The sequence below is a fragment of the Cebus imitator genome, unplaced genomic scaffold, assembly GCF_001604975.1.
Source record: "Cebus imitator isolate Cc_AM_T3 unplaced genomic scaffold, Cebus_imitator-1.0 Scaffold277, whole genome shotgun sequence".
In the NCBI taxonomy this organism is placed as follows: Eukaryota; Metazoa; Chordata; class Mammalia; order Primates; family Cebidae; genus Cebus; species Cebus imitator.
Genome location: NW_016107592.1, coordinates 1,427,495 through 1,441,133, shown reverse-complemented (window position 1 = coordinate 1,441,133; position 13,639 = coordinate 1,427,495).

Here is a 13,639-nt window from a genome sequence, read left to right as displayed (position 1 = left end):
AATAACATTTAGTTCTTAGTGATTCAGTGAATGCTCTTCAGGCTCCATGTGGCAGTTCTGCTTTTAGTGGAGCCTGTCCACCACTCACTACTCATTTCCCAGGATACCACCTCATGGGGCAGAAGGAGGAGCAGCAAGTACTGTGGATTGACGCCACCCCTTTATACTCCCTGGGTCATAAGGGTAACCCAAGTCTAGCTTCGTTTACTGGGTAGAACATACTCTGTTGGCATGAAGAATTTCTGAGAGCAAACTGTACAAGACACGGGCAATTTAGAAGCATATGGTAGAACTATAGACTGTAGCTTGTCATGGTTTAGCAAACAAGTTTAACTTATTTCCAGTTTGCCTCAATGCCAGGTAGCTGCATGAGTCCTCACATTCCTAGGCTTTAAAAGAAAATGAGTACTTTTTGATGTGATTTTGGGGACCAGTTCTCAAATTCAGGTTGGATTTGCTCTTTCCAGAGCCTTCTCAGGCATTCTTGTTCTGCTCTCACTGGACTTCAGCCCCAGGGTCCTTTTATCCTGACTTTATAGAGAATATGTGACAATAGACAGTTCCTTGCCTCACTGTGTAGCACTAACTCTCCCAGGTTTTACATTTTTTTTTCATAATTCTGACCCCTGTTGTGGGTTTCAGTCTTGTCCTAGCCCCTCCCCTGAGACCTGAGACACCTGTGTCCACTTGGTCATCAGTTCTGCTGCATTTGCCTCTGGCCCAGATGATGTTTCATTTATCACAATGGGGCAGTACATAGAATTTGGAAAGAGCTTGCTCACTGGACCTTGGCGATGAATTGACACCTTCCCCATCACAGTGGTTCTTATGCTTGTCACCAAATTGACTTTCAGCTCATCTGGTTTTCCCTATTGTCACTTTTCAATTTTGTCTTCAAATTATTCACCTGACAGAGTAAGTGTCTCTCCTCCAAACTCTCATCTGCAGTGACACCTTCATCCTTGGAGCTCTGTTTTATAAATATCCATAATTTGGAGAATAAACTCAGCTTGGCTACTTTGAGGTTACAGCCCCCAGGAGAGTAAACCATCCCCAAGACCCCTGTTAGCATACTCCTAGCAGTTTTCATGTATCATTGATTTCACCGATACCAGAGAGTCCTATTACCTTCAGCATCCTTTAGCATTTTCACTCCTTTGAGGTCTCATTATATGATAGTGCAGTGGTTCTCGAACTTGGAGGAGCATCAGAACCACTTGGAAGGTTTATTAAAACCTGATAGCTAGGCCCCACCCCCAAAGTTTCTGATACTGCAGGTCAGGGTGAGGCCTGATAATATGCATTTCTAAGAGGTTCCCAGATGATGTTGATGTTGCTGGTTCAAGAATTATACTTTAAGAATGGCCATAATAGTGTATGCATTAGGTATTAATATTCTTCCTAATTAGAATATAGGCTAATGTCCCAATAAAACAAATGATCAAATTCATGTTGTTCATTCATTCATTTGGTAAATATTTACTCACCACTGGCTGATCACTGACCAGGCCTTGGGGATGAGATGATAAATAGATGGATTTGACTGCTGTCCTTACAGAGGAGCCAGACTAGCTATGAGAATACAACAGATCGAGGCACCCCAGGGGAAGCACAGGCTGCTCCTGAAGCCCAGGGTAGGGGCCCCAGCACACCTGTTAGTGCGTGAATAAGGGGGTAGGGTCCCCTGGAGGAAGGGCATCTATGCTAGATCTTGAGACAGAGTAGGAGAGAACCAGCGGAAGTAAGGGAGAAGTATATTCCAGGTGAAGGGGACAGTGTGTATACAGATCTGGAAGGGCTTTGGCATGGTGTCATATGGAAACTGGAAGGACTTAGAGGAGAGATAGTCTGTGTGGGAGAGGAGTAGGGGGCATAGGGAGAGACCAGAGGCTGGGGTTGGCCTTGGTAGCTGTTGAGGCTAGGCAGTGGTTCTCCAAGTCATCCGTGGGCCAGCAGCATCAGCATCACCTGAGAACATGTTGGAAATGCAACTCTGGGGTAAGGCCCAATGTGTGTTTTAACAAACCCTCTAGGTAAGGCCAGGAAAGACATGCTGGGGCATCTGGATCTGATCCTACAGTGCCTGCAGCAGAGAATCAGTTCCCAATAAACATAGGGAGAGTTGTTTCTTCATTGAAGGGCTTGTATTTACAGGGGTCAGAGATAAAGACATTAGCTGAGCCTGACCCTTCGTGACTTCCAAATACCTTTATCAGCACAGCAGAATGAACTCAAGCAACTTGTGTGGGAAGAAGGGGGTGCTCTGGTAGTGAAATGTTCTGGACGGTTGAGGTGGAGCTTGAGCATGCTCATACTGTGAATGTATTTGGGCGCAGAGCCTTGCCATTTACTTTAATGTTAGGATGTAGCTCTCCCTGTGGCTTTCGTCTTCTGATAGCGCTGATGGTAGAGGGTCAATGCTGCAGATGTGTGTAGCCCTCCAGAACTGAGCAGTCTCTGTGGCTGTGAGTCAGGTATTGCTCTGCCTTTCTCTGTGCCCAATTCTGGTACCTGCATTCTAGTTTGGGAACCTTTCTCAGATTCTTAGGACCCTGCTTTGCCCCTGGCAGTACTTCCCTGCCTCCTCCAGCATGAACCTCAGCCCAGTGCCTGGGGCAGCAGCTCATGACCAAGCCTCCCTGGTGTTGTCTGCCTGTCCACCTGGATCTCTGGTCAGGGATACCTTGTAGGGACTTGGACTATTCTTGTACTAGAAAGTTTCCTAACCACCTGCCTGCTACTTTCTCCTAGTGGAGGGCTGACAAAAAGATCTGGGCCATGAAGCTAGGAAGTGGAGAAGCAGAGCCATGGTGTAAGGAGAGTGAGGCCAGAACAGTCACAAGGTTTGCGCAGTCTACATCAAGGGCAGACAGAAATCATACGTAAGCATAGGGTGCTGCTCAGAAGAGAGGGAAGGGCTGATGGAGCAGACTCCAGGAAAAGAAGAGCAATGAAGGAGAAACCTGTACTCATGCTTCTCTGCTCCTGGTAGCCTTTAAGTTTCAGTTTGCCCATAACCTGGCACCCACATTTCACTCCAAGACCTCTGAACCACCCTGACCAACCCTGTTTTTAACAACTGGCTTGAGAGGTCCCTGTGGCTCCTCAGTGGAACTCCTTGTTATTGGTCGTGTGCTTGGGATTGATTAAATTTATCCAGCGGCTCCAGAGCCATGTGGATACTCAGCCCACCCACACAGACTGGGCTCTGTCTGAAGGGGATCTGTTCGGTGCTGCAGCCCTCCCATGTGGCTTCATCTGGCTACCTGGAACCCTCTGGGTCGAGCTGTGGAGAGAGGCTGGCTGTTTGCCAGTGCACACTGGAGTGAGTTGGCCTTTCCAACCACTGCATGGAGAAATGGGCCACTAGGTGCCCAGGTCCAAGGCTGTTGACATAGACACACTTTGAACAATGTGGCTAGCATTTTAATGCAGGTGGTAACCTTCCTTTTTTCCAAAGGAAGAGGCCTCAATTGGAGGCTGAATTACCTTCCCCCTTCAACTAAAAGACTGTTTCAATTGGTTAACATCATAGACATTTAGAATCAGGCTGGAGGGTTTGGGGGAAATGGAAAGTAAGTTCTGGGCTTCCAGGCTTCACGCTTTAGCCCATATCAAGATTCTAGACTGGCAGGTCTAACTTTATGGGCACACGACCTGGAAAGTTACATAGGGCTCTGCACTTAGAAACATCATATGCTCTGCCATTTAAAAATGCGTAATAGCTCTTTCACAAGGAGCCCTACGTTTTCATTTTGTAGTGGACCTTGTAGGTGAAGTAGCAAGTCCTGCAGTGGGGATCCTAGTCTGGCCTTTTCCTGACTCCCTCACTGACTATTCCAAGGTAACTTCTTCAGATGCACAAATCTGGGTCTGATTACTCTAAGTTCTTGCTGAAGGCTTTGTTGTTTGAAAGCAAACATTTCTGAGTGACTATGCTGTGCCAGGTGCCATATGCTGTTCAGGGAGCTCTTCCTTTAGGGGAGGAGGTAGATGCAGAACCGAATCATCAGCATTCAGGGGCAGTTATTCTGACCTAGCTACAGAGAGAGACGAGCCTTCCTGAAGCAGAAGATACCGAGTTGAGTGATGGATGATTAATGATCAGTCAAATAAAACTAGGGGGAGGTATTCCAGGCAGAGAGACAGCCAGAGCAAAAAGCTGGGGACGTGGAGTGTTGGAGTGTGCTCCAGGAGCTTCACACACTTGGGGAAGACACAGTGTGAGGCCAGGAGTGACCAGAGATGAGGCTAGAGGGACAAATGAGGTGCAGATCACAGGGCCTTTTATACACTCAAGAAAAGTGGAATCAGTAGCATCAAATGGGGAGCCACAAAAAGCTCAAAAACAGGCAGGGACTTGATCAGATTTGCATATTGGACAGATTCCTCGAGTGGCTGTGTATGGGAATGGACTAAAGGCAGTGAGCCTGGAGCGTATCTGTAACATGTGACTCCATTGTTAGAATTATCTTTGGCCAGCCAGAGCTGAATTTTTCAGGAACAAGGACCTCATTTGTCCTGCTGCAGACTTTGCCTAGAGATTTTAGTTTCCCAAGCTCCATTTTAAAGTTACTGGAGCTCTAATTAAGGCCATGAAAGGCTTTAACTGTGACCAGAGGCATTTTTCCTTCTCTCCCTCTTCATGATGCCAGAAGCACTGAGAACCCTTCTACCTACTCAGCCAGCATTGGCATACCTTCTCAAGTCTGGGCTGGTCCAGGCATGGGAAACATTGGGATTTCGGATGTCCTAGTACCAACTCTAAAAAGGAGTGTCTTCTCCAAGCGCCTGCGCATTGGAAAGTACCACTAAACAAGTAGGGTGGTATAGTAGGCAAAAGTCTAAAGATGTCTTTTAACATTCTATCCCCTGGTTGTCCAATGAAACACTCATCTAGACACTGCTGTCGAGGGACTTTGAAGATGCAATTAAGGTTACTAATCATTGGGCTGTAAGATAGGGAGACTCTCCTGACTTGTCCGGGTGGGCCCAATGTAATCACATGAGCTCTTTCATAGCAGAAGAGGGGTCAAAAGAGCTTCAGGCATGAGAAGGCCTTGATGGGCCAGGTGTGGTGGCTCACGACTGTAATCCCAGCACTTTGAGAGGCTGAGGCAGGCAGAACACGAGGTCAAGAGATTGAGAACATCCTGGCCAACATGGTGAAACACTGTCTCTACTAAAAACACAAAAATTAGCTGAGTGTGGTGGCTCACGCCTATAGTTCTAGCTAGTTGGGATGCTGAGGTAGGAGAATACCTTGAACCTGGGAGGCGGAGGTTGCAGTGAGCTGAGATTGTACCGCTGCACTCCACCCTGGTGACAGAGTAAGACTCTGTGTCAAAAACAAAAACAAACAAAAACAAACAAACTTTGATGTGCTGGTGCTAAGATAGAAAGGACTAGAAAAAGAAGTTTCTAGGAGCTAAGAGGAGCACCCCAGCTGACATCTAGCAAGGAAACAGGGACCTCAGTCCTACAACCTGAAGGAACTGGTCAGGCCAGGGAGTTTGGACTTCGAGACTCACAAAGTAGAATCACTTTGGGTGACTTTGTAGTGAAGGAAGTGTGATTTTTTTTGTGGGCTCCTAACAGGCAAGAGAACATATTCTTAGTTGACTCTGTCTCATGAGACGTAGGTACTGAGTCACTTGGTGATTCTGAATATGGTCTGGGACCAGCAGGACCAGCAATTACCCAGGAACCTTGTAAAACAGCAAATTCTTGGGCCCCACCTCAGACCTACTGAATCAGAAAGTGTAGTGGAGGCAGAATTGTGTTTAAACAAGGCCCCCTACCCCAGGTAATTCTGGTAGTCGCTCGTGTTTGAGGACCACTAATGTAACTCTAGCACAGTGAGTCTCAACCTTGGCCACACATTCAGGTTATCCGGGAAGTTCTCGAAATAACAGCTGCCCAAGACTGTAGGTGAAACCAATTTATGTAAAATTTCTGGGGTGGGGCTTGGATAGTTGTAATTTTTTAGCGGTTCCACAGGGACTCCAATATCCACAGAGAATTACTGGCCAGGAGCCTGGCACATAACTGAAGCTTGATAAATATTTCTTGTCTGGCTGGATGGTTAATAATTACTCTGAAAACTCCTTGATGTTAGTGATTGTTCTCCTATTGGAGTAACCAAGGCCTAACCCTAAGGGGACCCGGGAAGCTGTACATGTTGCAGGAGGGACCAGCCTTTTGGAAGATGATTAGTCCTGGTTGTCATCTTCCCTCTACGCCCTGTTCTGATGTCTAATCTGGCCTACTTACACTTAGCCTGGAAGGGCAGAGATGGCATACAAGTGTAGGTCAAGGGCCTGTGGTTACTTCTCTCCCCTCTCACATCATGTGCTGGGCCCAAGGGAAAAGAATGTAAATAGGCTCATTTCTGAGACCTGGAGAAACTCCTCTAGGCCAGCTCCCATATCATGCCCGGCGCTTTCTCCCTGTCATTGCGCTGTTGTGCAGCACTGGCACATCAAGTCTACTTTTCTTCTCTTGGGACGCTTCCTCCATTAAGTTAAGCTGCCAGCAAGTGCATGGCCGGTCTTTGTTTTTGCGATCCAAATGGCCAGGCTTCTCCAGAGGGTGGATAACAGAGGCCCCGATCATGGTTCTGAGATCTGGCAGCCCACCGAAATTTCTTGGGAAGAGGGTAATAATTCCTACTCTAAGGACATTCAGTAGCAGAGCTCCCAAATCTGTATCTGGGGTACACGTGCAGATCATGCAGGTTTGTTACGTAGGTATACATGTGCCATGGTGGTGGTTTGCTGCATCCATCCCCCGTCATCTACGTTAGACATGTTTCCTAATGCTATCCCTCCCCAATTCCCCCACCCCCTGCTATTCCTCTCCTAGCCCGCCACCCCCCTGGCTCCAGTATGTGATGTTCCCCTCCCTGTGTCTGTGTGTTCTCATTTTTCAACACTCACTTATGAGTGAGAACATGTGGTGTTTGGTTTCCTGTTCTTGTGTCAGTTTGCTGAGAATGATGGTTTCCAGTTTCATCCATATCCCTGCAAAGTACATGAACTCATCTTTTTTATGGCTGCATAGTATTCCATGGTATATATGAGTCACATTTTCTTTATCCAGTCTATCACTGATGGGCATTTAGGTTGGTTCCAAGTCTTTGCTATTGTGAACACTGCTGCAGTAAATATATGTGTGCATGCGTCTTTGTGATTCTGATGTAGCCAGTCCATGGGAGTCTGGGAATCACTGCATCATAGTATACTTTTTCCACAGTTGTGCTTTTTCTAGGAAAAGAAGTCTTGAGGTTGTTAAACTGTCATTAACAAAAATATTGCACAAATAATTTCTAGTAAAAATTAAAGAAATGTAAACACTTTGGAACAGTTACAATTCTGTTTCTGTTTTTTTTTTTTTTCCCCCCTACTCACTTGATTCTATTCTCAGGATTTGGTGGTGCTTCTTATATGAATCTCTGATTTCACAACTTAACTTGTTTCTCCTTGTAACTTTGAAACATCAAGACAGTTTGTTGTCAAATACCATTCAAAATGCTTTTACTTTTTTGTACTCCCTAACAGCAATCATCCCTTACCTGTGTTATAGTTGATGAGGGGTGAGAGAACTTGATATCCCTATCCACAGGATCTTTGCCATTTCCCCCTCTGAGATTCCAACTTCTTCTTGTCAAGTAGCAAAGGAAAAATATAAATGGGTAAGTAATAGTATCATCAGGCCCACTCCTGAATTCTCTTGCGTTTGTTTTGCCTTAATCACTCGTACATATGCTGACTAGCTTCAAAGTCTTTCAAAGTTACAGCTTGTGTTGATGCTAATTTGGAAAACAATGATAAGATTGATACTACAAATACTTTTCTCCTGATTCCCTTAGCAACCGTCTCTAAATTTCATAGAAAATTTCAATCCATGTTGTCAGGAAGGTAACCTTAAGAATACATTCAAACGATGCCAAGGAGGGTAATCGGCATCCTTACTTCCATTTGGGGGGCACTGAGACCTTATCTCTTTGGGGTAAGGTTCTCGGCGCAGGGCAACTCAGACTCCTGCGTTTACTCCATCCATCTGCTGGCTTCCTGAATACAGTGAAGAGAGCCTTTTCTGTCCTTTCTCTGGACTGAGTGAAGGCAGAAGGACTGAAAGGACTAGGAAAAAGAAGTCCATGCCCATCTTCACCCTCAGAAGGTACTAACTAGATAACAGTTTTCTAGCTGCTGTCCACTGACCCTTGAGAAATAAACAAATTACCATGGCATGTGTGTACCTATGCAACAATCCTGCAGGATGTGCACATGTACCCCCGAGCTTAAACTACAATAAAAAAAATTAAAAAAAAATAAACCTGTCTTTCTATATAAAAAAGATATTCTTAAAGCCAGGGATTACAGAATATATACATTCTTAAAGCCATGTATATATTCCATAATCCCTGGCTTGAGGAAAAAATTGTCATGGATGAGGGTTAGTTACAAGCAAGCAGGTAAGATCAAGTTGCAGACATCTTCATGCTGGAAACTAGATCCTGCCACCCAGAGTGGATGGGGTTAAAGCAGACACGGGCAGGCTGAGCAGCAGCATCCCAGCCAGGTCTGTCTGAAACATCAGTCTTGGCTGCCCCATTGCCCTCTCCCCTGGAGGCACTGTGGGCATTATCTTCTTTTCATGCCAGAAGAGGAGGTGGATGGGAGAAACCTGACCCTTTAATGCCAGACACCCCGTGCAGCTGATGCAGGGCTGGATTCTCTTGCCAGACTTGGCTGGTCTCCCTCTCTGTTCGAGGCAGCATCAAGAAGATTGATTTTTGCTAGCCAGCCATAATGGGAGACTGTAATGGCTGAGAGGGAGACACTTAGCTTGTGGACACCTTGTACAGGTACCAGTTGCTTTGGGGGTGAGCCAGGCAACCCTTCTTGCTTTTTGGTTTTATCTTCTTCCCTCCCTTCCACTCTTCTCCTCCATTTTCTCTTCTCCTTCCCCTCTCCATTATCACCCTCTTGGTCTAGAAACAATCCATGTATCCAGGACTCAGACCCCCTTGGCTTTGGATGCAGCATGCTCTCTCCTGAGATACTCCCAGTTGTCTCTGCCAACTGCATATACGGGAGGAGCCTCTGCCACACCCCAGAGGGGCCTCCCCACACGTTCCTCGTGACATTCCAAGATGACCTTCAGGCTTGCAGGGGAGTACGAGCTTTTCCTTGTGCAGTTTGTCTGCTCCCAACAGGAAGCAGAGAGCGTGACTGCCACAGGAGCTGAAGGGTGGTCCCCAGGAGCTCAACTTGACTGTGACTCAGCTTATGCCACTTGTAGACCTTTGGGGTGAGGAGAAGGGAATTTGGTTTCTGGCAGGTGGGGTCAGCTGTTTGGGCTTGCGTTACCAAGGCACTGTGGTCAGTTAACCCCTCCTGGGAGGAGTTCTCCAAATTCCAAGCATGGGGGGCTGTGACTTCTTCTGTCACAGGCCCCCTGATCTGCCAAGGGTGCCTGCAGTGTTGTCTGCTAGTCCCAGCCTCCCTCCAGCTGCCCTGTGCTTGCAGAGGCAGCAGAGCAGAGATAACAGGCTGGCCAGTTGGAGAGTAATGGCATCTCCTTCCTGGTTCTCCTCCCCCATCCAAGTGGCAAGATCCCGTTTCTGTTGCTGCCACCAGCACTCAAGGGTGGGACCAAGGCTTCAGAAAGATGGGAGGTTTACCCTCAGTTATGGGTGGGCACTCTGTTGGACTTCCTTCTTGGAGGAGCCAGACTCTTTTGGAGCAGGGAGAGCCTTTGATTATAGCATGGCTGGGAAGGACCTTTGGAGACCACTGAAGCTATTCACTTAGCACAGGCAAAAGGGCACACATAGAAGTGAAGTCTATTTTGAGCATTAAGTTCCAGACACTGCTATTACTAGTGGGAAGGGGTGAGCAAAATTCGAGTGCCCCCTGCTGTGTTTCCCCTGACCCAGGTTATCTCTCAGAGCAAACCATTTCCATGAACATCATTCTTAAATCACAGCTCAGAATAAAGAGGACACATGAATGAGCCCTGCCATTTCTCCAACCTCATGTTACATTTTCAGCGATTTGCTATTCTAGTAAGCTAGACTTCAGCCCCACAGCCCGCCCCCCAGCTTCTCTGACATTTCTGTTTACATCCCGTGATTAAATGTTGCCTCTTCGGCAGTGCCATCCCAAATGGCTCTGGATGAAGGTGCATCCCTCTTTCCTGCAACAGTCATCCTTCCCATCAACAGGTGTTTTAGATTCTTCTACATAGCCTTACTGGAATCATCTGAAATGATCTTGCTCATTGTATTTCTTTGCTTATTTTTGTGGGGAGGGTCTGTCTTTCTCACTGGAGTTTAACATTCCTGAGAACAGGGACCTTGGCTGTCTTGCATGTCACCGTTTTCCCAGTGCCCAGCAGGCAACAGGTGCTCAGTAGATATATACTGGATACAATTAAGTAACAGTAGTAATAGCCTTGCCTTGCTGATGCAGAGACTTTCCTGGGGGTGGGAAGCCAGGATCCCTGGGGCCAGAGAGAAGGAAAGGGGTCCCATTGACATGCCCTGGGCCATTATTTCTTAACTGACTCTTTGTCCCCCACGTGGCTGATGTGGCTCCCCTCCTGCCCTCTCCCACAGGGTCTCTCTGGGTGATGCTGATATCTGCATCATGCTCCTTCTACTGTGCTCAGTCACACAGCCAAGAGACAATACAATAAAACACTTCACTCTCCAATTCAGCACGCAAACTTAATTCTTAAGGCAATACAATGGCATACCACGATACTAACGTAACAAAGAGTAAAATTGCCTTATTAATCCACAAATACCTTCTAAGGAGAATCCTGTAAAATGAAAGACCCTTTTGTTCCACTGAATGCCTTGATGGACTCTTATCCACATGAGAAGCCTGCAGATGAGACAGCCAGACAGGGTTCCCCAGTGAGGGCAGCTGAAAGACTTTTAGGAATTGAAATGTGCAATGTTGTCTTTGAAGATATGTGTATCTCAGCAAAGTAAATATCTTGATCACTTGAGCCTTTGGTGAGGCCAACCTCATATGTAAATGCTGTGTGAGAGAGTGTGTGTGTGAACAGAGAAGGGAGGTCAATTCTGTTTGGGTCATTATGACATCTAATAGAGATGTTTTTGGAGATCCATGCATTGAACTCATTAAGTGGACAAAGAAATTTGGGGCTAGAATTGAGAATTCATATACCCTGCCCATATTATCTACCTTCTCCAGTCCCAGTTATCTGACTTCCAACTGCCAGCTTTGGAGCCCAAGGGCTTTCTCTGAAACCTAGGAGGACTTCCCTGCCCACCTTGGGCAGGCTGGAGTGCTGCAGGTTGATGTACCCTGGCAGCTTTTGACCAATGTCTGGTGAGAACTGGTGTGCAAATACCCCAGCCCATTGGATGGGATAACTCAAAGGTCTGTGTTCTACATTGACCTCCAGTTTTGCCGCAGGACTGATTTCCAGTCACCTCCGTTGGTGACTGTCTTGATAACATACCTTTATTGTCTTCTTCCTTGTCTCACTTCCCCCCACTCACCTACCTATGCTTGCCTCACCTCCTGTCACAGTGAGGTCCCTATAAGTAAAGCCTGAGACAAAGGTGTTGTTCACGTGATTTAGCAGACGAGTGTCCTCAGGAAAGAGGAGAGAGGGCTGTAAAATGGGGCAGGGAAAGGAGGTGAACAAGGATGCAGTCCTGGCTGGAGCCTGGCTTCAGCCTAATCCCTTGGGGGAACTTCTGGAGCACAAATTGTAACAAAGAGTTAGTGCCCCCTTCAGGTAAGGGGGCCAGCCTTTGGAACCCCACTTCAGTTAGACATTTCCTGAGGTTTTCCCTGAAGTAGTATGGTAGCATACAGCCTCCAAGCTGAGGCAGTGCCCATTTGACCAAAGGCAGCTGTTGAGAGATCAGCTGTGAAGTGTTGGCAGCCAATACTGACAGCTGAAGATGGATGTACCTGTCAGTATAGTGGATCCCAGGGAGCCCCAGAGCATCCAGTACACCCCCCCCCCACTAAACTTGCAGCCTAACCTCTGTCTCAGGGTCTGGTTCTGGGATATAGAATGGGAGACAGGGAGACAGGTTTATCCAGATATTAGGAGAAGGGAAACTTCAGATTTCTTGACATTATATTCAAGTTCCTATTTGTTCACCTGATTCCTGGGGTTATTTTGGATAGTTGGGGGAATTAATTATCCGCAGAGTGACCCTTCTGTCTCCATCATTCATTTGGTGTGGAATGGTGCCTCTCCTTTTCAGCTTTCTCATTTTCACTGTCAGTCATCTGTGGGCGTGGAGCTTTCTGCTTTCTTCCTGCATACGCCCCTCCCCCCTCTACATCAGGTCTATATACTGAACACTAATAGCTGAAATGACAAAAATTTGCCAGGTATTACCAATATAGCCAGCTGCTTCCTCAGAAAGCCACCTTCCCACCCATTGGTCTGTGGGAAGAGGTATTTGGTGTTGTAGGACTGGGTTTCTGATTTATATTTTCTTCCTGGTAGCCTAGCCCCTCTGGGGGATACCATGCACCACATCCCATCTCTATGGGGCCTTGACACCCACCTAATTTTTGCCAGTCCCTGGCCCCAGAGAGCCAGATTCTGTTTCCAGTAGTTCTAGTCAGCAACTGATTCTGGAAAAGTTCTGCTCAATAGAAATATGATGTAAACCACATATTTTCTAGTAACCACATTAAAAAGGAGAAATTCATTTTAATATTATTTAACTCTGTATTTTAAAAACCACCATTTCAACATGTCAATACAAAAATTATCAATAAGATACTTAATTTTTTTTTCATATTAAGTCCTTGGGATCTGGCATGTATTTTATGCTGATAGTGCATTTCAGTTTGGACTCGCTACATATCAAGTGCCTAATAGCCACATGGGGCTAATGGCTGCTGCATTGCAGAGTTCAGTTCCAGTCCCTGGTAGTAACTTGGCTTTGTTGACGTGGACTACCTGCAGGGTCTAGGCTAAACTCGAAAGCATGTGAAGCCAGGAATATCTGCTCTTTTTGGTGTGGGGCAGCTGGGTTGCGGCTGAGCCTGAGGTCACGATGAGGCTGAGGTGCAGTGACGGGTGCTGGAGGCCTGGAGGTCCTGTCCAATGGGGGCTTTCCAGAGTTGGAGGCCATGGGAGACAAGCAGTTTCTGATGCTGGTGGCAGTCAAGAGGTGGTAAAGATATGACACTTACCCGAGATGCTAGAGGAACGTTCAGAGCAGTGTTTTTAACACTTTTGAAACCATCCCAAGATACTAGCAGGGATTGGGAGAGATGGACAAGCTGTTAGGCTGAGGCCGATGCTGTTTGGGGATCCAGGACTGCCTCATTTATGTGAGGCCAGATGAAAGCAAATGGTGCTGATCTGTGACTTGTCTATTGAATATTAGGAAAGCCAACCATCTTTAATTCTAATTTTTTAAAAGGAAGATTTCAAAAGGCAAGAAGTGACAAACACACATTTAACCAGCATGCTTTCTATTGCATTGAGTCCTCAGTGTAGGTGTTAAAAAAAAAAAAAAAAGACACATGTTTTGTATTGACCTCTTTAAAAAGCACTTGTAGATTTTACCAATTAGCTGAGTGATCACCTAACAGTGTTTTGATCTGGACTGTATTTC